The following is a 24514-nucleotide window of genomic DNA, read 5'->3' on the forward strand; positions in this document are numbered from 1 at the left end:
AGGCAGCCAAAGATCCAAACTTCTGGGAAGATGTCATGGGGAAGAAATCTGATGTGTATTCAACTTTATATTCTGCGAATGCAGCCTCACATCCAATACCTTCTCTAACAGGTCCAGTTTTTGAACAGACATGTGGATATATATGGGTAAACTTATTCATATAAATTCCTCAATGGAATCATCAGTAACTGGATACCTCTAATGGTAAATTACAAATCAGAAATGGTAGTCTACAGATCTGCTGTGTTATGTATTAATTATCTGCATCCTCCTTGTACATATGTTTTGGACTGTCTTTTAGTTTTATTGTTCCCTCACATACCATGCCAGTGCTGATGCATTCCCTCAATAGGTAGATATATATTGGAGCTAAATTGATGTATGTTGGCCATCATGTTTATCTGCTTTGAACAACCTCTTGAAATAATCTTTGATTCTATCTCTAACATTCTTCTATATAGGATAGAATAGAAATATGAAAATGTCTTGACTATGTTGTTGCTTCCTACTAAAGTATAGAATCGAAGTGAATACTCACTCAAATATATTTCAATCATTTTTCTTTTGATTAATACTATCCTTGCCCATATGTGAATGATACCATTTTACATCAATGATAATCTCCAACATATATTGTTCTGAAAATGTTTGACATCCATGACCATACTTCTTTCAAATCTCCAACATCATAAATGGAGGCACAAAATTTGGGGTCCATCAGGTGGCTCGATGCCTGGAGCTACAATGGTAGGCAATGCTGAAGAGTAATCATGTGCAATAGATGGACTCTGAACAGGAGATGGAGGTGTAGAAGTCACAACACTGGTCTCAGGAATAACACATAAGTTCAAGCGACCTCACTTCACCTCTGTAGTCTCCCGCGAAGGAGAGTGAGTCTCTGATAGTGGAGATGGTGGACCAAAATGAGAGAAAGAGTATAGGCGAGAACAATGATCAACAATCCTAGTAGCAACAATATTGCATGTCTCACTATCTCTGATGTGCATTGAATCTTGTGCAAACTCAACTGTCTTCCCTATCCCACTGTGTGTAATCTGATAAATAGAGAGAAGGTTAGTAAACAAAGATGGAACACAAAGTACATCATGAAATGTACCATCATCAATGCCAATAGAATATTTTCCACATACAGTCATAATAGTGTTGTTCCCCATCAAAATGTGTGGAGTAGGAGAAGCCTAAAAAGAAGAGAACAGATATTGAGAAGATGCCATATAGTGTGAAGCACTTGAATCCAATAACCATCTAAAAGAATGTGGAGTAGCAGTTGCTATGACCCTTTCCTATCTTTACCATCTCACTAAAATGATGATGATGAAGATGATCTGTGAGAAGTAGAAGGAACATCAACGTTGCTTTTCTGAAGGAGAGCTATCAAATCTGAAACCTGTTTGGCATAGCCATCTAAATTCTTCTCATAGCAACGTGACTCATCATGATTAGGCTTATTACAATAAGCACACTTCGATCTTTCTGGCCTTGGTTTACACCCTTTAGGAGGAGGTGGCCCTGATGAACTGTGAGGGCTAAAATCAATCTGAGACTCTGTGGAATGTGATTTTTGTGTCTTCTCCTTCATCCCAAAAGATGGCCAAGCTACCAATGCATAAGTTTGTGAGCCTATAAGAGAATCCAACTGAGAGAGCTTAGCTTGCTCTCGAGTCAAATGATCACAAAAAACCTCAAAGGATGGCATGGTAAATGATTACCCAAAGCATCTTTGGTGGAATAGAAGGTAGAAGCAAAAATCTGGAAGTTTCCACGAAGCTTAGAAAGAATCAAGTAAATGAACTTAGTGTCAATCTTGGTTTTCCCACAACCTTGCAATAAAGTTCTTTGTTGTTTGAACTCCATCAAGAAGTCCTCAATGGAAGGAAAAAAACTGGTACAAGAGAAGTAAGCTTTGCCTCGATCTGATGTGCCCTGAACTCATTCATTGTACCAAACAAGCCATCAAGCTTGGTCCACATATCTAGAGGGGTATTGCACCCATCAAGATGAAATTGTAGACTATTGGATACCTATAAAGCAATCAAACCCATTGCCTCATCCATCTTGTTCTTGTGTTGCATGACCTCAAAAGGCCTCTATAAAACTGGCTGCACTGAATTTAGACAAGACCACAACCCTTTTGACCAAAGAAGCCATGTCCTCAAGGTCTTCCATGTGTGAGATAGTTATGAAGGATCAGAAGTTGTAGACAAGAAGAGGTCTTGGCCATTGTTTTAGAAGGTGTTGAATTATTTTTTGAAAAAGTTATGGTTTACTGATGTAAATAACAGAAATAATAATACAAAACACCCCCCTCACAATGCAAAAAACTAAACCCCAGCTACTAGTAGGAATGTGTAAACAAGAAGAGAGCAACAAGGTTCCAATTTGAGAAACACATGTACCTTTGAGAAATACTAATGAAAATAACAGAAAATCTGGATAGGGCTCGAGAAAAGCTTTCCAATGCTTCTTTCGGATCGAAAAATGGAGCTAAAATGAACAAGTTACGCCCCCCCGGAAGATAAAAAGGATCAACCAAATTCGAGTGAAAAACATGTAACAAACACCTTGAGATCAGCCAAAATGCATTGATTTTCATGCAAATATACCTCAATTTGTGTGTCAAAAATCTCAATTTTTCGTGCCAAAAATCTCAATGTGTGCCAAAAACCTTCATTTGCATGCAAAAATCTTGATTTACGTGCAAAAATCTCGATTTGCGTGCAAAAATCTCAATTTGCATCTACGAGACAAAAAATATCGACCCTCACCAAAAATCTTGATTTTCGAGCCAAAAAATCTTGATTTGCATGTCGTAAACCAGAAAATCATCGCCTTGGGAAGCGTGCACAATCTGGAAGCAATATTATTTTGCATCAAATTCCAACTATGTCCAAATTTGACAAATTTTATATGAAAATGGGGGTCTTGACACCTTCTAAATCCAACCGTGAGGTATATTTGGCCTCAAAATGCTCCGAAAATCAGGGACCCTCTTATTTTCACAGAAAATACCTGAAAAATACCAGATCTATTCTGTCAAACCCTCGTAATTTTATTTTCTCCAAATACTGAACAAGTGACAACAGGTCAGACTCTGATACCATGAAGGATCTGAGCAATACAAATCCACAAAACCCGAAGAACACCTACATGCAAGAACCTGGCACAGAGAAGAAAAAGCGAAGAAGAGGCAAGGGTTTTGCTCTGAAAATATGAGAACTATATTATCAAATTGATAATTACAAATGATCAATCCTTATAGAAGGAGATTGAAAACCTAAAAGGGAAACCTTAAGAGGTAAATGATATTTAATAATAACTAATTAATTATTAAATGGAAATGCAAAGTGCATAAAGTGAAATCTTAAGAAGGAAGTAAAGGTAATTTAATAAATGAAATTAAATCAACGCTTTAGATTATCTTCATTAAATACAATTGATATATTCAATTTACAATCTAATGTCTTTAAATCATTTAGTATTAATTTAATTATAATATCATTTTAATTTAATTAAGCCATTATTTATATTGAATCATTTAGTCACCTTAATCGATTATATATATATATATATATATATAATAAGATTTCATCATTAAAGGGGAATATTACAGCCCTACCCTCCCAGAATTGCTTGTCCTCAAGCAATTCTGATTTTTCATTTCATTGGCTAAATCACAATCAATCCATGACTCTTGTTCGAATTTTTGAACTTAAATTAAATGATATAATCGATTGTTTAAAAGTACACTCTAAGTATGAGAGATTCCATACATTGATCAATTTGGTGAATGTGAGATTAATTCTCGTTTAGGTGATTGATTGAGCATAATCAATTGATTTGTGTTTGATGATCAATGTTATATGATGAAAAATTATAGATTTTATAATGTCGAGGTGTCGAGTTGCCTCAAATTGTTAGATATGGTATGATTGATATTCATAGTTTCAATATCATTTTAGGGTGTCTTTGATGATTGTTTCCTATGCAAAGAATTTTTATTTCTTATTTTCAAAGATTAATGTACATCAATATGAAATTGCATTAAGAGGATTATGAAAAACCTCTAATAGATTTGATTGTTAGCGTATTAAGCTCAAGTCTTTTGTTTTTTTTTTTTTTGCTTTTTAAATGCTTTCTGTAAGAGGATGAAGAATTCAATGTCACAGTACACTTCACACTCATCTGCAAGTAGGCTCCCTCAAGGCATTAGGACTGCATTTTTGTACCCATCTTGGAATCTTTCCTCAAGGCACTGGGAATCATGTTCTTACCTAGCTTGGAGTCTTTCCTCAAGGCATTGGAACCCATGTCCTTACCCATCTTGGAATCTATCTATTTGGAGAGAATTTACTCTACCTCTCCTGAATTGACACTAATTACTTATATTTATATAAGTTGTTTAATGTAATGAGCCTTGCTCAAATTGATCACAAATTACCCTAATTTTCTACTGGTAATAAATGGTTACAAGATGCACAATGAATATAATCCTTCCTTTCACCTGTTAATGCACTAAGAGAAAAGGATGCATCTACAACCAAGACATCTTTACAAGATCTGAATACAAACTAATATCAAATCCAAACTCTGGTATCATATATATAAATAAATGCTTAATTCTGATAAAGACTGACACCTATAGTAGTAGCATATAATATGCATGAATAAACAATAGAAACCTGGTTTTTTGAAGTCGCTTTGAGTCTCCATTGACAATGCAATCAATATCTCCAAGTATTATGCCCTAATGACAAGATAATACAATGTTCTTGCAACAAGCTCCTGTAGCAAATGCCCTACTTATTCTTCCTCTTCACACCTGGCCCATGGCCACAAATTCGGCACAATGAAGTGACTGTAATACCACCTCCAATCAGCAATAATTCAAGTGATGTTTCACACCCTCAAAATTGTTGTCATTGGGAGTTTTCGTTCCCAAAGACAAATTGATTATCTGCAAGCCCTTGGCTCCACAAATACATAGGCAAATGTCAATAACAAATTCGGATGCCTTCCCATGAGGCTCTCTCCTCTATTTATATTATTCCTGCCCCCCTTCTAGAAGAATCATAAGTGTTATCTTATCGCACAATTCTGGAAGCTTCCTCCTTTCCAACAATAGATAAGTTGTGCTTCTCGACGATTCCCTAATATTAAATTAATTAAATATAAAGTCATCTCTTTTAATTTTTAATTTTTTTAAAGTATTTAATGACTTTATAAGAAATCAATTTAATTATTTCCACTTAGCCTTCAAAGGACGAAAGGCTAAGAAATCTATTAAGAGGCTAACGAGATGGGGACATTACATTTAACTATTATTTTCATCAGTATTCAATAATATGATCTTTTAATGATTGAAATGTTTACAATCGTATTCACCCTATAGGATGGCAAGATCATAGCTCTAATAACACTGTAATGTTCCCACTACTAAATATATCTTGAATTAGGTAAAACATGCAAGGCAACTATTAGAAACATTATAATATTAAATTCAATCATATCATTCTAATTATTTATCCTAACCCAACCTTAAGGGCATCTCTAGATCGGGCTTCATAACACTTAGCTATTCTATTGTCTTCGCTCGAGTGCTCCCCTTAAGATTCTTCTCGGACGTGACATCCTCTATCCAAGGCTAATCACATATGCATATGTTGACACCATCAAAATATTTTGGCAGAAAAAGATTATCTATTAATCCTAGATATGGTGGTCAAATGGAGATCTTAACATCTAACATACCCCACGCTATAGATCTCCTTCATCTCCATGGTGTCAATCCTACGGACTAGCACAAAATTTAAGATTAATCCTTCTTTTCACAAGGAATTAATTGCTTATCACATTTGTGAACATTATATTTATATCACTAATTCTATTAAATATAAAAATAATACATATGTTATTGTTACATAAATATGATAATACCTTCTTATTATCTATCATGAACAAGATACCATATCTTATTAATATTTATCAAAACATAACTTACCTTCCCACTTCTATGTGGAGTCTACCTTGTTCAATTGTCCTTCACTGTGGGATTACCCGTCATCCACACAATGGCTAAGCCATCTTTGATTACACTTCGAGGTCGTCCTTCTACCAAAGGTCCTTGCTACTCATTTATTTGTTTTTGTTATTTTCTTGTGTTTCATATGATCTATTCGATCTTTGATGGCAATGTCACTTTTCTCCCATTTATTAAGGGGGTCCACTATTTACTTGGCAGCTATGACAAGTCAAACCAATTAACTTTCACCCTTCCCAAATATGCCTTTCATTTGCTGATTCAACTGCCAGTTTATACATTTTTCTTTTGATGTTCATCCATGGTAATGTTATATTTATTTTTCCATTACCAACGATGTGGTACTTATAATAGTACCCATACCCAACCAATGGATCATGCCCTTTGACCATCTGACGTGTACAACAATTGGTTATTGGGTTTAATAGTGGTGCTTAGTTATTTGCTAGTTAATTGGCTTAGTAAATTAGGAGTTAGCATATATAGGAGAATGAGAAAGTAGTATGAGAGATTATAGGAGTATATATAATAGATTATTTTCATTAGATATAATTGATGTATTCAATTTACAATCTAATGTCTTTAATCATTTAGTATTAGTTTAATTGTAATGTCATTTTAATTTAATTAAGGCATATTATTTTATCTTGAATCATTTAGTCATCTGAATCAATTATATTAATATATATATAAGATTTTATCATTAGAGGGGGATATTACAATTGAGCTCAAGATCCTTAGGCCAATAACGAGCTCTTCCTACCCATCCATGAAAAGGAATACTATGTGCCTCTCTAATATGTTGGATACGATAACTATTGTTGTCCAAAAATCCACCATATAGGCCTCCATTGAGCCTCTATGATTAAGCTATTTGAGCTCTCTAAGGTACTCAAGATCTTTCTTTTCACATCTATTTGTTGACCTCTTACAAAATTCCACATTGGTGGTGACATGGTTGTGCCTTTAAGTAATTAAACTATGGTACCACCATCTATGCACAACCCTTTCCAAGTGAAGAATAGCAAATTTCATTGCCTTCTCGTACATCTAGCAAAATAAAAAAGCACATGTTCAACTTTTTGATCCAAGCTGAAGCTAAGGTTTTATAATTTATTGGATCCATCAAACGAGGGGATAGTAAGTTAAACCAATCTGCTTTGGAAGTCTTTATAAAGCCTGTTCAAAGATGTTTTAATTGCATTTCTTGTTCTGATTTTGTACTCTATTGTACAAAAACTCAATAAGGAAATATCTGCCCAAAATTATGCACTCTTTGCCCTATGTTATGGATGCAGCACATCCAAATCATCCCCCCTTCTGAGTATTCACATTTCCATCTCGTAAACTTATTTTTGCAAGAACATAATAATGGATAGTCTTGTACCAATGACTGCTATTGTTAAGATATTGTGGTTAATCTTTGCCAATAAAGGTGTCCCGTGTACCTCATTATGTAGAGGCAAATCTGCCTGATTAATTTAATCATTCAGCTGGTGTGTGAAGAGTAAAATCAGCTGTTGCTACCCATCTTTTAATGACTTCATTACATCACAAATTTTTGCCCTTCATCCCTGTCTAGCATATTCTGCTTTCTTTGTTCCCTCTCTTGATAACATGCTTCCCCAACACTATCTGACATACAATATATATTCTCTATAGGTTTTGGTTTTTCACACAGATTGTTTTGTTTTATTTTTTATTTATAATTGTGACTGGCAAGATCACAGCTTTAATGCCACTAAAATGTTTACACTAAATGCATTCAGAAAACACCAGAAAATGTTAACAGCAAAAATTAATCCATTCTTTGACAACACAAATGTAAAAAAGAAAGAACTATTCTAATAGGACTCACTGGACTTCAATGCTCGCAGACCTATAATTCTGGAATGTCCTTAGTGCCCTGCATATTACAGACATGTCAATCTGCTGGCTGGATGTCCTGCAGAGTTCTCCAATTTCTCACACTTGAAGTTTTTCATCTCCAAGGCTGTAAACAGATTGAAGCTTGATGTTATATCCTCAAGATTCAAACTGTCATCACAGTGTTCCTTATTTTATAGCCATAATTAAGCTTTACTTTTTTATCATTTGCAAAAGTTTGACTTGAGCTCTCACCCATAACCCCTCTGCAACAATTTCCAATCATTGGAAATCAATTCCATTATTGTTGGTGATTGACTATTAAGTTGTTAACTAACCCCCCCCCCCCCAACAAATGTGGGCAATAACTCTATCTTGCTGTGATCGCAGGTAGTGTTAATAAGGAAATAAATTTGTCTTATTCCAGCTGCAGATTTGATCCTACTATAATCATTTATAGATTTATAATACAATGAGATTGTAATTTTAATTTAATATTAAATAATAAATAAATGTCAATAAACAGCCATTTTGTCAGCTGCGTAGACACTTCCCTAACTTACTATCTGTTGTCAGAACCTTATTCAATGCTCAAAATAAAAAGGGGTATCAAAACAGATTATACTATAAAAAAGAATTAAGAACACAAACTACCTAATACTTGTAGGCAGCTGCTGTCATGATAGAGGAGAAACTCCATAGTATGCACAAGTTTGACATATGCATTGATAAACAACAACAAACAGGAAGACAATGTTTTCTCTGAGTTTCAAGAGTAGAGGCTACACAAAAATTAGAAATGTGAAAAATGCTCTCAGCAAACAACTATCCAATGCCTGACAACACCTGCCATTGCACAATCAATTATAGACCATATCTGGAACAGAAAATGTCTAATCAATAGAATCTTAGTAGCATAGCGACCACCTCGTACCTAGAGTTGGTGCCAACATCATGCAACATAGAATACCTAGAACCTACTAATCTGACAAATTCTGCAACATAACAACAAGCTGCAAAGCAATATTTGCATCTAACTAGTAAAGAGTAGCGAATGCCAAATGCATAGAACTACCACAAAAGCAATCAGCAAGTGCAATGCTAGCTGTTCCCAGCACTGCATAAAGCATTCCAGTTAAAGAACTCTCAAAAGCGTAGAGACCACTTGGCTACCTATCTATAGATCTCACAAATGCTCTAATAATAAACAAAAAGTGGAATTCGGTTAGGATCTGGCTATTCCTTCCCATTAATTTTGATAAGATATCTTCAGCAAAGCGTCACATACACTAAATTACAATACAAGTCTCGGTATTGCAATTTGCTACAAGTTCTACACAGATGTTCAGATCAGAGTTTGTGTTTAATTTAAAATGCAAAAGGTGCTAGTATTTTTTACTTTGATGGAGATGCTTGTGACCAAGCTCATCTAGCCAATCAAATATAAGGGAGGAAAAAAGACAGATTTCTTAAATCTTCCGTAACAATATTAAAAAAACTAATTGAAACACTGATTAATTTTTAAAAATTAAAAATCTCAGGCAGCTTTCAACTGTTAACTTGGATCTGTGCCTAAATATAACAAGATAAGCAAGAACATAAATTCCAACGCCATCAAATAGGATGAGCTCAAATGGCAAATCATCAGAGCTTCTAATGTGATGCGAAATGTTCAATTAGGAAAACCACCACGCCCAATTATAAGTATGATGTACTACAATTCAATAGCAAGGGGAATTTACGAATTTAAAAATGAAATTTGCTTCCAATAAAGTATCAAAACACAAATAAGCTTATTATAACTTCAAAATCTGAAGCTTCCAAAACCAGTCCTACAAAGAACATGGTGTCAAGCCCTAAACCCAAGACTCCGATATTTCAATTTTATTATGCTAAAATGACTCGAATTTTTTACGCCGGAAAAAAAATATATTAATTTTGAATCCGAGGCCATGGTCAAATATCAACCAAACCTAAAATTAATAGAACCCACAGAACAAAAGAGAACGAGAGACAATTCTATTTTGTTTTTAAAAGTACCTTTTATTTTGCCGAATAAAATGTCGATAAATAACGAATTTGAACCGTTCAAAATTCACCGATCTGAAACCCGACGTTTCCCATAACGATTTCCAGCAAATACTTTCCGCTGAAGTGGCAACAGTTTTGAGAAAAAACCCTAGTTTCTAGTGATTTATGCGTTACAGAACCCAGTGAGGAATCTGCAACGGACCACTAATGAGATTGAATTAATATTTTATGTCCGCAGAAAAGGGTTTTGTATTCTGTCCCCCACCACACCAACATTTCCACAAACCAAAAATCCATTAGTTGACAAAAGCAAAGATAAGCTGACGGTCGGTCACAGTGTGCAGCTCATCGTTTAAATTCTCATTTTTAAAGGAACGGGTCAAATCAATTTGGTCCTGTTAAAAGTTGAAACTATTTTATCAATGTTTGATATGATATGATATGATAGATTTTAATGACGTCCACGAGACTAAAGTAGTCTATGGGACCCATGCAATCACTCTCCCGAGTCAAGAGCGAAACTAGTCAGTTGTAAAGTTCCAGTTAACTTGTCTCTCCTTCTCTGAAGTTTGGTAATCAAATCCGTTGCTCTCTTCACTTGATCTTCCTCAAATAAATAGTTGAAGTCCCTGTTCTGCAATATTTTTGTATACCCAGATCTGATGTCATTGTAAGCTGGGCAGTCTTTGACAAAGTGTTGCTCTGTCTCAACTATTCCCATATTACAAAATAAACATGTTCTATCTGCCCACTCTTCCTTTGGAACTTGCCACTGACCAGTTTCACATCACAGCTGATGTGAACTAGTTTGAAGTTGTGCCATCAACATTTTTGCTTTTCAGTTAATAGGTACTCTTATATAGGCATTTTCATCATGACTAGAAGTGGGATTAAATTCTTTAATGTAATAAGATTTTTTCCGCCCTATGTGTCTTGTCCACAGAATATTGCAAAATTTTTCATTGACAAACTTTTTAATTTCTATAATGTTATCCGGGCAGGTTTGGATGTTGATATCCCATTTTCGCATCCATTTGTCATTTTGCTTCATCCATGTGCTTTTTCGCCTCACAAGTTTTTCCTCTATGATCAACTTGGGCCAACGATGTGTTTCCAGCCCTTGGGTTTTCTTTACGTAGCTTATCATCCGAACCAAAGCAACGGCCTCTAATGGAAAGGAACCCACCTCCGCCAAAAGGATCTCATATGGAACTGTGGTCTTGACTTTAAGATTGCATGTGATGAAGTGTTTTTGAATTCTTTCTACTTGCCGCCATTTCTATTCAGACATACTACCTCCCCAGACTTCACATCCGTATAGAATAACCAGAGTGACCAGCAAACCAAAAAGAGTTTTCATGGTCGTTCAATCCCATAATTCTGCGTTCCTACACTTATTTTGTAAAGAGTATAACGCCTTCTAGCCCCCTTGGATCCTTTTTGATCTACAAGTATCCCAATTGAGTTTGTTATGAAAATCAATGGCCAAGTATTTGTACTCTTCTACAATCTCAAGTGGTCTATTTTCAAATAAAAACTCGTCTTGTATGCTCCTATTCTTCTTCAGCGAAAAGATCATAATTTTGGTTTTGCTAGTGTTAACTTGCATTCCTACTTCATGACAAAAACTTTCTAGTGCTGTCAAGTGCTCTTTCAAACCTTTAGCTGTTCTAGCAAGAATTATGAGATCATCTGCATATAAGAGCGATCTTATCACAAAGTGGGCCAACTGCACCCCCTCACCATTGGTCTTGTTTATCCACTCTTCTAACTTGTCAATATAGAGCCCGAACAATGTTGGAGATAGCGGACACCCTTGCTTAACCTCGATGTTGCTGTCAAAATTTTCTGATAGCCCTTTTGTCGTTCTGATTTTAGCTTTGACCTGCTCATATAATTTGTAAACCGCTGACCTAAGTTCTTTAGGAACTTCCAACTCTTCCATTCTATCCCATAATTTATTACGTGGCACTGTGTCGAATGCTTTTTTAAAGTCCACGAAACAACAAAAAGCCTCGTTCCTCGGAGTGTCCCAAACTTTCTCAATCAAGTGTCTAAGAGTGATGCCATGATCTATAGTAGAGTGTTTTGGTCTAAAGCCTGCTTGCCCTATTGCACGTTTGCCTTCCGTTTCAGCCCAGTTACTGATTTTTTGTTCTACCAAGCTGCCAAATAACTTGCTAAATAGTGGATTGATCATGATGGTTCGGTAATTAGAAGGATTATTTATATCTCCACTTTTGTGGAGTGGGATCACCACACTTGCTGTCCATTTTACAGGGAAACCTTCTCTATTGATACTGTTGAAAATTTTAGTGATGTGTGGTGTGAGGGTTTCAGCACCCCATTTTAAGTATTCAGCTTGAAGCCCATCCATATCTTGCGCTTTATCGGCAGCTAACCTCCTTATGCCTTGGATAATATCATTTTCACTGAATAACTCCCCTGTAGTCTCTGTTTCCATGGTTCTACGTTCTCCTAGATCACACTCGTAGAGAGTCTTGGCATATTCCAGCCATTTGGTTCCTATTATGTTGTTCTCTATCTGAGTTTTTCTCTGCTGAAGTTCTTTCCAAAACTTTCTAGGGTTGTTTTTACCAAGATTAATCAACTCGATTCTTCTCTTGTTTACATACTCTCCTTTCTTCTTTTTAATCAGTTGATCATACTCCTTTCTACTTTCTTTATTTATGTTCTTTTTCCAATTTCTTTTTGTTGTTTTGCATTCCTCATCAAACCACGGATTGGCCGGAAAAGTGTTCTTGGCTTCTCTTGTGGCCCTAGATCTTTTACACTCCTCCAGTGCTTTAATGATAGTAAGATCAAGATTATCCTTGTCCATGAGATGATGTTTATCAGACTCAAACCCAGACAGCCGCAAAAGAGAGTTTTGGAAGGTAGCATGGTTTTCTTGTGTCATTAAAACTTTGCCAATCGGAATCATCTTCCTCTTTTGTAAAGGTTTTGGGACAATATGTTGATCTTTAAAGTGAGTGGCCACCCTTATCAAGATGGGGTTATGATCAAATTTTAGCTCCATGGGGCAGTCCTCTATCTCAAAGTTAATTATCTTTGCGACATATTCTTGCGAGCATATTACATAGTCAATAACACTTTGTCCATTGTATCTTTTGCATGTGATTCCACTTGATTTAGGCCATTTTTCCAAACCATTACATATGACCATCTTATATAGGCAGCATAAACCTAGTAATTCCGCACCAAAATGATTAATCTTTCCCATGCTATCCTGTGAAGATCTTTCCCATTTTTGTGTCCCTTCTTCTTCAAGCCAAATTGGGTCTCTGTTTTCATTGTAACTCTCCTTAAGATTGAGAGTTTGGTTGTTTGTTGTTTGGGATCATCTTTCTATCCGCCTACTCTTTTGCATATAAAAAATTGACACTATTTTATTAATGTTTGGGATCATCTTTCTATACGCCTACACTTTTGCATACTTATAATAGACTGCCAATTGTAATTGTCTGTTAGCGTTGTAATTGTCTGTTAGCGTGTGGGTCAAAATGTATGAAACATCAATTATCAAACAAGAGCTCTTTGAGAGCTAGAGTCCTTGCTTCTAGGAAAACAAATTGGATGTAATATTTGTTAAAATTATGGTTTTGAAAAGAGAAATTATAAATTTTAACAAATTTAATTTAGATTTTTAGTTAATATTTTAAATTTTAGTTTTATAGAATAATGTGGCAATTAGCCATTGTCTAAAAAATGCATTGTAAAATCACATAGAGTTTTAACTAAGAAATTTAAGGATTTTAGAATTTTATTACATAAGTTAAATTTGGAGATTAATTATTTTTTATTTTTTTAATTAATATATACTAAAGTTTTTATATATAAAGCAACACAACTCTTAATAGCAATAATATATTTTAATAAAAAATCAAATTTAGTAATTATTGATTTATATAAAACTAATTTTTAAAATAATATAAAATATATTAACATTTTTAAATACTATATTCAAAACTAAAAATCGTGATATTAATATTGATAAGACATTATTTTTGTTGTGAAAGATAAAAACATGACTTTTTAATAAATCTAATGAACTCGTGACAAATATCCAAAAGATAAAGTTGTAATTATTTTATAAATCTAATGAACTTGTGACAAATATGCAAAAGATAAAGTTGTAATTAATAAATCTAATGAACTTGTGACAAATATCCAAAAGATAAAGTTGTAATTATTTTATAAATCTAATGAACTTGTGACAAATATGCAAAAGATAAAGTTGTAATTAATAATGAACTTGTCACAAATATGGAAAAGATAGAGCTATAATTAATGAATTCATTAATGCATGTTAGAAAATATTGTATTTTTTGAAGTGGATAAATAAAATAAACCCCCACAAAAATGTAACGGACCAATTAGAAAAAGGTAATAAATCAATATAAATTAATTTTAAAATAGAAAGTTTGTTGAACTTTAGGAATAACTTTAGAAATAGAGTAATTGTTCTCCAAAAAATTAATAGAAGGGGGGTAAAAAAAAACATTAGTACCCTGCCTATAGATAGGCAGGGACTAAAAATGGGCCTACTTTTAATAGTAAATGATTTCACAATTAACTTAATGATAGATTTCATGAGAACACTTTTTATTAATTTCACTTTTAAAATCAGAATAACAAAAAGCTCTGTTTGTTTCATGGAATTAGGAAGGGTTTTGAGTCAAAATTCTATTTTGTCAAAATTGGATTTTGAATTTTGAAATCTGTTTTTGAGAAAACATTTTTTCTTGTTTGGTTAACCTGAAAGATGAGTGGAAAGTTTAAAATCTTTCATGTTTTGTTCATAAAAATGGAATTGGAATTAGTGGGAAGATACTTCTTTTTCAATTTTTCATTTATTTATTTATTTATTTTGAATTTTTTTTTTAATTTAAATTTATTAAATATTAAATTTTTAATTTATTTATGAATGAGGTTAATTTTTCCAAGTTATAAAAAGTAGTTAAAAATAACGAAACAATCTATGAAGTGCAAAACAAAACAACCATACGCATACATGTGGAGCAGTTGTAAGTCAAAGTGAAAAAAAGCAGAGGCAACAATGATGAGCAAGAAACCAAAGGCAACAACAACAAACAAAATAGGTTTGTGGCAAACATTAAAAAATTGCTTTCAAAAACCTCCCTTAGAAACTCCCCACCTCTAGAGCCAAAGCAAAATCTGAGAAAACGTTGCAAGACACACTTGGAAAATATAGTCGCCACGACACAAAAAATAGTTTTTCAGTCAAATGGTGAAAACTATGGTGGTGTGACGGTTAAAGTTTTTTTTTATGTTAGAAATTCAGTGGATGCCAAAAATTGTCCATTTTAATTTTGTTGTAATCCCCAAAATGTCAAACCATGGATTCAATTCTTAATTCTTGCTAGTTTGATGGAAGACCAGTATCTTCATTTTGGGTCAAAATTAGAAGACTGCAATTCTAATCCCATTTTCACAATTTTGACCCAAACGTCCATTTTGACAAGGTTCTGTCAAATCCAATTCTAGTTCAATTCCATGAAACAAATGGGTCCTTGATATATTTTATTAATGTAACAATTTTTTCTTTCAAATTATAAAATATATATTAATTGCTTTATAAATGGCTAATTTTATGAGCAATTACAAACCACATTCTAAAAATATTTTGAAAACAAATAAATATATTTTTTAAATTTAATACATGATCAACACAAAGGGCAAACTAAAAACAACCAACATAAATCTCTTGTCACAAATATGTTTATGATGATCAATTTTTTTATTTATGCTCAAAACGAATGAGTTTTATTTATCATCTTCCATTCCCTTCCATAAGTAAAATATCGACTAGGCATTGGATGCATTGTTGCCCCTACAATGTAAACAAAATTAACACAATCAAATTCCTTAGCCAACTCTCATTTAGATTACCTATTATCAAACCAAGGATTTTGAATATATTTCTCCATGAAAGCAATGAAAATCATGACCATCTCTTTACTTGAGATTTGCTTGTCTTCCTTATTTAACTATTGTGCTACCCATAATTAACCCCTACTACATGATCAGACAACTAACACATCATATTAAGGCTTGATTCTTAGACTAAAAGTGTTAAATAGTCAAGTTGGCTTACTTTTTTCAAGCTTAATTGTTTTCCTTGGTGTGATCTTTAATGGTGGCCTTAGCATATTTGAATGTTGAGGACATTTTTATGTACTCTATTTCTAAAATGTAGTACTATATATGTTAATTATCAATTCTTTCAAATTAACCTAATGAATATACCATTGTGTATAATAACTACAAAGTAATTATTGTAAATACATCAACAAACACAAATTGACTTTTTTTTTCCTTGAATTGTTGTTAGAGTTTCTATAGATATTCAGAAGTATGATGTTGGTTGATCTAGAAATCTTCTAATTTAAAAGTATCTATAGTCCATGTTGAATACACGTTGCTTTTGAAATTAAGTTTGTAAGTATTTCTTGCATTAATATTTCATATCATGCTCTATGATCCTTTATTAGGATGCAATAAGAGAGCCTAAGAAGTATGATACAAAATAATCTCACATAATTAAATCTAGAAGTAGCACATATTTAAATTTCCTAATTTCCACCATAAGTCAACAATTATGATAAGATAACTTTTTGGATGATAGTAAGTAAATAAATAAAAATACATGATACTCTTTTAACTTTTTGGATGATAATAAATAAATAAATAAAAATACACAATACTCTTTTTCATTACATACAATGACATGAAATTGAGTAAAATAATTGATGTTTAAGGGTAGGCAAATTTGATGTCTAGAAACTTTACCAACTTGGTGGACATAAAATAATATTTCATTGGGTAGGATCATTGGAATACATTCCTATTATAAGAGGAGAACCAATGAATCTCGAACTCTTGAAAAACCAATAAATCTTAGACCCTTGATTGACAATTTCAATGAGAATGTAGGTAAACTACAACAACGCCTTAATCGTGTATATAGAAACCTACAACATGGCTCTGAGGTATATTTATGAACAAGGATAACAAGTAAAGACATCAAATTAATCGGCCTTTGTGATTTTGTACTTTGAAGGACCATGGGTTTGCCTCAAACACATTAGAGTTACTCAAATAACTCCCTCTATAGTCATCTTTTTTTGGTATATTGCAACATATTTGCTGATAAACATTCAACTCTAACCACCTTGTAAAAGTTGGCAATGACATTGTTGGAATTGTAGGTGGGAGGCGAGGGAGGAGTGCATAAGCTAGTCCAACTTTGGAGGCCCTAGGGTTATGGGCACACAATATATTAAATATCTCAAATGCCCAAGGGCCCACACTTCTTTGGTAATCCACAGCCATAAAGTCCATCACAATTGAGCCACTCATACGTGATATCCCACGTATTGTATTTTGAGATATCCACACCAATCCAACTTGATGAAGGACAATGTGGTACTAAAATTGGGAGTGATGGATGAGTAGAGAGTTGTGGAGATTTGGTTGGAAGTGAGATTGTAGAGGTGGGTGCCCTCATGTTTTTGCAGAGCACCTCACTAGTAATGGTCTCAAGTTTTATGATGCCCAAAGTAGTCTGAAATGGTTCATTACTTGTAAGTACCCCTGCTAGTTCTAACTCTAGAAAACATTGGATTTGCTTCAATTGTAGATATTTGACATCTTGTCAAACACTTTGCAAGCTACCTCTATTATGTTGACTTTTATTTTTTAAATTGTGTTTTGGTTGATATGTGATTGTTTTGCAATGTGAAAGTTATACAAATGAAGCAAAATGCAAGTGAAATGAAATATAACTAATTAATGATGATTATTTTTGTGCTATTACAAATTGAATGGACTATAATTTAATTATTTTTTACCCAATGGTTTAAAAATATATATCTAGATGACAAGTACCACAATACTTCACAAAGATTCATACCTAAAATGAGGAATACACCATTTATTTGTAATCTAGACGTGAATGGTAACTATTGTAGTTTATTCTAGATTATTGAATGTTTATTCAAATAAGAAAAGGTATACTTTTTTGCCCAAAACTAGTGAGTAGTGGTAAAAGATGCCAGCTACATCTAAAACAAGCATCAAACAACCTTCTAAAGATATTAATTCTTCCTAGTACGAGCATGTGCTAACTAAAGGAAGAAAGATATAAAATATGGAAATGACTACTCACAAGACTCTTTCAATTTTCAATTAAATGTCTTCAATTTGACCCATAAAGAATCAAATAAGACCCTTATCAAAGCACACAACTCTAAAAGGTTGATGTAGAACAACGAAAAGCACATCCATTAATCTCAGTGCAATGTTTCATAATCTTAATGCTAAGTAACATTGTAATAATGACTTCCAAACTTGCAATGGCTCTTAAAAACCCTTGTTGGAGAAACTCATAATTTTCACCACTCATCAAGCACAAAAATGGTCAATCCAATATATGAGAATGATCTCTTAATTAACTTTTTATTCTTTCTTGCGAGAGCTCAAATATATTCCTTACCAATGTGGGATAAAAGACATATTCCCACAAAAAAGGAAAAAAATCATTTGAATTTATATAACTTTTGTATGAGTTTTCATAGTTTTGACTTAGGCACCATTTTTAAAAAAATTAACTTTAAAAACTAATTGTTGGGTCATAACCCTATTTTCCTTTTCAATGATCATCAAAGTGACTTTTTTATATGACTTTATTGTAATTAATTTATTATCATTGATTATACTCCTTTTAATAGTTTCTGAGTCAACCATTGATTGCCACTACAAATGGGGATGTGACTGGTTAGTAGGTGTCCTGCTAAATTTAGCAATCCTCTTAGCTTACTATAAATAGTAAGTCCTAAGAGACACTCCAAATGTAGGTAGCATGAAATTGCAACTGATGACACTTTGTATAATGTATGATTTCCTCCAGTAGCCACTACCAAATATAGTAACTACCAAGATAACTAACTTACTATAAATAGTAAGTCCCTCAAATTGAACCAAACAAAAAGTCTATGCACCTATATCTGGCCAATAACTTCTCAACACTCTAAAGATGTCCCAAAATAGTATCTAACAGTGAACCAATGTACTCTCTATCTAAATGACTAGTCAATGAGGATCATAGTAATGGATTGATCCCATACTCACTAAACTGAAAAAAGAAGACATTACACTTCATCTCAAATGGTCACTGTGGCAAAAATTATTGACAATGGTAACTTTGCGTTGTTGAACACCTCATTTCAGACCATCTGGTAGAGAATCAACTATCCTATTGATGCCCTCTTACCTGGTCAAAAGCTAAAGTGGAAATATTATAGGGCTTCATTTATAAACTTCTCACCCAGTCAATTCTAGTTCACCTTGCAAGAAGACCCCAATTTGGTGCTCTTTCTTATAAACCAAGTGGGAAAGACTCTAGGATCTTGCTAGAATAATATTGCATTTTATCAACTGGATTATGTTGAAGTAACTATAAATTTTGATCCCAATGAATCCTTGTATTTGGTAAATTCCAACATCGTGATGGTTTACAAGTTGGAAAGGGGCATTTTCTTTGTAGAGTGATGCTCCACAATGATGTAATTCTTTACAGTATGTGTGGAATAATAGTACTAATGCTTCTTCTTCTTGGTCATATGTGTGGCAAGCACTAAGTAATCCATACAAAGACATTGAGGATTGATGTGGACACAACAACATTTGTCATCTCAATAGGCTGAATGAGCCACTTATATTTTATCAATAACCAAGTGTCACAACCCATTTCTTCACCCTCTTAAATAAATGGGTATTTTTGTGCAACGTAGATTGTTTGAACCCATTTATTTTGCATATATACATCACCCTCTGAATAAAATGGGTATTTTTGTGCAACATAGATTGTTTGAACCCATTTATTTTGGTATATAAATCACCCTCTCAGTAAAATGGGTATATTTGTGCAACGTAAATTGTTTGAACCCATTTATTTTGCTTTTTTTTAAAATGTATGATAGTTTAAAAAATGGAGTTGGATTGCAAAAGAATTATGTCAGTTATACATTGTTAGGGATTATTATAAACAGTTATGAATCGAGAATGGTCATGGGTAGTTGGAGAGCTAGAAGGACTAGAAGGGAGATTGGGCAAAGAGCTTTGACACCATTAGTTAGACTAGGTTCCTTCTTGTTTGAACAATTTAGTCTTCTTTTCATAACTATAAGCAATGCACATAGTATGAATTCAACTATCAATCAAGCACCAAGTTCCTCTCTTATTTGTGCAATTTTCTGAATTCATGCCTCTTTTGAGAGCCTTATAAAATGTGGAAGGAAATCTTTTTACTAGTTAGTAGAAATATTTCCTTAATTAGGCCTGGACATTTTCAGTGTTGTGTGGATACCCTTTAAATTAGTAGTAGGGGTGTATTGTAGATGGCTAGATTGATAGCCTTGGATACATATAACTGATGGCTTAAGCATTAACTTTGCAAATCCAAACACGAGCCCAAACAAATACCTTGTCTACATGCTAGATTCATTCTATACGCATGGAAAATATGAACCCAACCATAGTCTTATGTTATTTCATGTCTAGACAAGTAGGCATTTGTGTTAATGCATTAAATCCTCATGGTGATTATGAACCCTAGATTGGTAGCTTGACTAATCATTTTCTTGTTGTTAAGCTCATTCCAGAGAATGGCTATAATGAATAGAGATACCTATAAGTAACATATATGTGGACTTTGTCATTTCAAATTTTCACACTGTAAGAGCGAACTCCTAGGTTGATATTTCTTATGCAGACATTGTGGGTGGGAAAAACCATATTGATTAGGAGACTATATTGTCTCATTGGTTGATGAAATGGAGATTGATTTCTATCCTACATCTTTTCGGTGCAATTTTCTCCCTTAAATAGAAACATTGCTCTCTTACATTGTAGTTCAGAACAACATGATCTGTGTTCTTTTTTTAAGTAACAACTCTTCTAGGTGAATTCCAATATTCTAAATTCAATCTGGTTGCAAGCATGGGAATGGAGAATAGGGATGCAATATTGGGAATAGGAATGGCTATTCCAATAACAGTTATTTTTTGGAATGGGTATAAGCTCATTTTAGAGGTAAAATGGGAATATGTATTCCTATTCCCTATTCCATTGATGAACCAAAAGGAGAATAGAAAACATATTCCAGAATTTCTATTCCTATTCCAACAACCAAGGCATAGGAATTGAAAATTAGAATAGAAAATTAGAATGGGAACATGAATGGAGAATAGGAATAGAAAATGATAATTCCAATCTTGTTTGGTTCACTTGGAATTCGACTGAGAATATGTTAATCCTTTATTTGGTTGTACAAAATTGGAATTAGAATAAGGTTATATTTATTTTATTTTATTTTAATTTTTCCCTTTAATTTAATTTGTTTTTTTTTTTCAATAATTGTATAGAAGAATGTATTTTTGTTTTTGTTTTATTCATTGAAGTTATTGAGAATAAGTAATTTCAACTTTTTTAAATAAATAGATAACATTAGGAAAATGTTAAAAATGATAAATAATCATAAAACTTGTAAAATATATTTATCATTTATATACAAAATCATAAAACAAATAGTTTCCACAATCATAGTCAGGTTCATAACAACAAAATGGACATGTCATTACTAAAAATTTTCCACCATGAGGTATACAAAGTCATAATAAAATTTACATATTCAATATCTATATTTTAACCATATTTACACGTTTGGTCCCAAACTAACATTACCAATATTGCGATTATAGCAATTAGAACACAAATAACACATCGTGCAAACATGATTTCAACTTTTGTCATGGAAGCAGTCTCCCTCACAACAATATCTTGAACGTTGCACACCTTGCAACCGTTCTTTCATCTTATGTATAGTTAGATGTGGTTGATGTAGATGGGTCATCATCGACCCACCGAAAGTAATTGCATTCATTTTCCCCCTGTATTCCAAAACTACATAAGTGTTTTTCATAATAATTTATTACATTTAAAATAAACATAAATAAATTAGTAACAACCTTTTGACAGTTTGGACAACATAAAAATCTATGCCCTGGATTATGCTCTATGCATGAGGTCTTCAACAAATTGTCCAAAGCCATCAACCCTATATAAATAATGAACAAATATAATGAGACAAAATGAGCCAAAAGCTAATAATTTCTAGCATTCATTATCAAACTTGCATAAGCAATATGCATTTGGTAGAATGCAACTACACTTCCAAAGGTTTGTGTAATTTATCTGACTACACAAATAATCGACAAGTGACAAGTATTCAAAAATTCCAAAAGGGGAGGTAATTAATAATTATAAATTATAAACAAAATATTCCTACTGTTAAAAATGTTTACAACATTGCACTATATGAAAATAATTGATTGTACATGTATTTTAGATACAACTGCAAACCAAAGCCTAGGTTAGTGCTTTGGCTAATGTAGTCACTAAACGGATAAAGAAAACATCCACCTTACATTCAGAGTACAATAATAGCCATACTAAAAATAGTACTAAAATTATGCCCTTTCATGAGTGGCCTGATCAAAATAATTCAACTACTTGACATTTCTTACTAAGCAAGAGCATAACATGGAAGAAAAAAGTTTATAAGTTATCATAGATTAACATATGAAACATATTATACCACACTAATTTTCATACTACAACAACCATCGACAGTCTTGAAACTTTACTTTTGCATTGAATTTCCAACATAGTAATGAGTTTACCACTGCCCCCAAATATTATGGAAGTTCTCACATCATTAGCAAACTAAAAACATATATGTTAGCAAAGAAGAAATATAAGACAATCAACTTCTACAACAACACTCACACTAAAAGGAAATATTAGTTTCCAACGTTTCATACAACAACAACAATTTGCAGCTTTGAAACTCTACTCTTGCATTGAGTTTCCAATGTAGCAATTTTCTTACCACTGCCCCAAATATTATGCAAGTTCACACATCATTAGCAAAGTAAAAACATATATTTTAGAAAAGAAGAAATATAAGACAATCAGCTTCTTCAACAACACTCACACTAAAAGAAATATAAGTTCCCAATGTTTTAGAACCAACATATTCTTAGCTTATGTAAATATAACATATATGTTCACAATGAGCTGATCGTAACATATACAGGACTAATACAATGTAATGTAAAACAAGAAAAACCCATACATATTATACAATCATAGTAAAAGGAAGATCAATTAAAGCTCTATATTATAACTATTAAGCAACTGATTTTTAAAGAAGATACAAAATATTTAAAATTACATTTTGATGAATCACCAATGAATGTTACATCAATGGTTGAATTATCTCTAAATTAAACTGTGCCATATTTATACAACTATGGAAACATCAGAACTAATAAGACTGTCATAGGCTCATGCTAATCATATTCCCAACTAATACTAAACAAACATATGAATAAAAAAGGCTAAAATTAGACTATTCCTAATAACTTTGTTGAATGCCATCGCTAGACTTGGTGTTTTTGTTCCCACTCCAAACTGGGCAGTTCGTTGAGAAAACTTCTACAAATGCAATAGTATGATAAAGTTAAAATAGCATAAGAAACCAAGAAGGAATATGAGTGTTATAAAATATGATTCATTAACATTTTTTTGAGAAGATGGTAAGTTCATGGTCTCAAAAACTAGGAGCTCCCATATCACACGCGAACCACTACATAGATGTGATTGTTTTTACAATAAACATAAACTTCTTAAAGTGAAGTATTGGGATCTCACTGAAATCCTCCAAACTTATATCTCACATACTCCTCCTTCTCCTCTATAGTCAACTATAAGAACACCCATGTTTTTGTAGGTTCAGAAGTAAAACTATCATACACCACAATCAAAGTCTCCTGACTAAGTCTAGGTATGGCTTTCAGGGTTGCAAATGCAGCCGCTATATTTTTTTTGTTTCTCCTTTATCAACTTTGACAAGGTGGACTTCCCTTGTGCTTGTACATATTTCTTAGATTCTTTCACAGATGACATCCAAAGAAGAAGCCATGCTTGCCTTCCTCTTCTTTGGCCTCCTAGATGATGATGCTAGTGTGGAAGGATTTTGCCTAACAGATGCACTAGAATCATTTGGCTAAATGAAATCTTCATCAAATGGAGTGTCATCCATAGGCATAGGGAAGACCCTAATATACTCAAGATTAATCGACTCATCAAAAAAAGGTGCCCATCTTCGGTCTCTTGGGTAGTTCTAATAGTAGATACATCAACTGTGCCATTCCCTAGAATAATTGTTAAGTCATTGAAATATAAGAATGGTTGCCTCTTGTATACACTAGCATTTTTAAAATCCTTTCTCTACATGAAGGAAAAATTGAGGAATTAGATATTAATCTTTGATTAATAGATATTCTACTTACACAAAACATTTTGTAAACTACATTACCTGCAACAACTCATCCCACATGTTGTCTTCAATGTCAATGCATTATGTGCTCTCATTCCATGCAAACCCACTCA

General features: G+C 33.1%; 1 protein-coding gene across 2 annotated transcripts in view; it reads right to left on the reverse strand.

Moving 5' to 3' along the window:
- LOC149539316 (RING/U-box superfamily protein) overlaps positions 1–10295 on the reverse strand; it is a 29706-nt gene extending 19411 nt beyond the window's left edge. Inside the window, exon 1 of one of the 2 annotated variants that reach the window (XM_089800621.1) lies at positions 9965–10295. The gene's annotated coding sequence lies outside the window, so the exon portion shown is untranslated. The remainder of the gene's footprint in view (positions 1–9964) is intronic. The other variant, XM_089800622.1, reaches the window with a different exon arrangement.
- Between the last annotated feature and the right edge of the window lie 14219 nt (positions 10296–24514).

Source organism: Cupressus sempervirens, chromosome 9 (genome assembly GCF_028749045.1).
Source record: "Cupressus sempervirens isolate cs-2001-9-10 chromosome 9, ASM2874904v1, whole genome shotgun sequence".
NCBI lineage: Eukaryota > Viridiplantae > Streptophyta > Pinopsida > Cupressales > Cupressaceae > Cupressus > Cupressus sempervirens.